Source organism: Pavona decussata, unplaced genomic scaffold (assembly GCF_977016875.1).
Source record: "Pavona decussata unplaced genomic scaffold, jaPavDecu1.1 SCAFFOLD_1167, whole genome shotgun sequence".
NCBI classification, from domain to species: domain Eukaryota; kingdom Metazoa; phylum Cnidaria; class Anthozoa; order Scleractinia; family Agariciidae; genus Pavona; species Pavona decussata.
Window position 1 is genome coordinate 17501 of NW_028145989.1, and position 1559 is coordinate 19059.

Below are 1559 nucleotides of genomic sequence, written 5' to 3' on the forward strand. Positions count from 1 at the left end.
ACAAACGATTTGGCTGGTTGTGGGTTCGATTTTCAAAATTTCATTTTTTTCGCGTTTTTATTTTCTGTCTACCATATCATGCAGTCTCCTTATTAGCGTTTGGGGGTTATAGTGTGGGCAGGTTGGTCGCAAAGGTTCCGAGAGGAGCTGGCTAGTAAACCCTGTCCCTTATGTTCCACGGCGGCAAGGCGGAGAAATAGAGGGCAGAATTGACTAACGGGCAAGGAAAGTTGGGCTTGTAGCTTTCCTTTCGAAGGAGGGAAAAGATGATGCCCGAAAGCATTGTCACTGTAGTGGCAGGCAGAGTGTAGATGGAAGTTGTGTACGCTAGCCTTTGGCTAATGATAGAGACAAAAGAGCAGGAGGATATTTTCCTTCGCAGAAGCACTTTTCTTGCCTTCCTTCAGCTCGCTTGGCGAGTCTGACAGGTATGCCTGAACTGTGCACGGGTCCAGTTGTGAGAAAGACGTGGCAAACAAGACGGGGTTTCCCTTGACCGAGGGACCGTGTGGTCCGTTTGGCTCATGGGTTCCCCCGTGGAGGCAAAATCTAAGAAAGCTTGCTCTCCCTCTGCGGAGGGGGGCCGCTTAGCAAGGAACTTCTGTTCCCTGCGGTGGATAGTTACCTGGTTGATCCTGCCAGTAGTCATATGCTTGTCTCAAAGATTAAGCCATGCATGTCTAAGTATAAGCACTTGTACTGTGAAACTGCGAATGGCTCATTAAATCAGTTATCGTTTATTTGATTGTACCATTACTACTTGGATAACCGTAGTAATTCTAGAGCTAATACATGCGAAAAGTCCCGACTTCTGGAAGGGATGTATTTATTAGATTAAAAACCAATGCGGGTTCTGCCCGGTCATTTGGTGATTCATAGTAACTGATCGAATCGCACGGCCTTGCGCTGGCGATGTTTCATTCAAATTTCTGCCCTATCAACTGTCGATGGTAAGGTAGTGGCTTACCATGGTTGCAACGGGTGACGGAGAATTAGGGTTCGATTCCGGAGAGGGAGCCTGAGAAACGGCTACCACATCCAAGGAAGGCAGCAGGCGCGCAAATTACCCAATCCTGACTCAGGGAGGTAGTGACAAGAAATAACAATACAGGGCTTTTACAAGTCTTGTAATTGGAATGAGTACAACTTAAATCCTTTAACGAGGATCCATTGGAGGACAAGTCTGGTGCCAGCACCCGCGGTAATTCCAGCTCCAATAGCGTATATTAAAGTTGTTGCAGTTAAAAAGCTCGTAGTTGGATTTCGGGATGGCTCGGCCGGTCTGCCGCAAGGTATGTTACTGGCCGGGCTGTTCTTCCTCGCAAAGACTGGGTGTGCTCTTAACTGAGTGTGCTCAGGATCTGCGACGTTTACTTTGAAAAAATTAGAGTGTTCAAAGCAAGCCAGCGCTTGAATACGTAAGCATGGAATAATGGAATAGGACTTTGGTTCTATTTTGTTGGTTTCTGGAACCGAAGTAATGATTAAGAGAGACAATTGGGGGCATTCGTATTTCGTTGTCAGAGGTGAAATTCTTGGATTTACGAAAGACGAACTAC

At 46.6% G+C, this 1559-nt stretch overlaps 1 pseudogene; it reads left to right on the plus strand.

Annotated features, from left to right (window-relative positions):
* Positions 1 to 622: 622 nt before the first annotated feature.
* On the plus strand, positions 623 to 1559 carry LOC146448268 (small subunit ribosomal RNA; annotated as a pseudogene; the record flags this gene model as incomplete).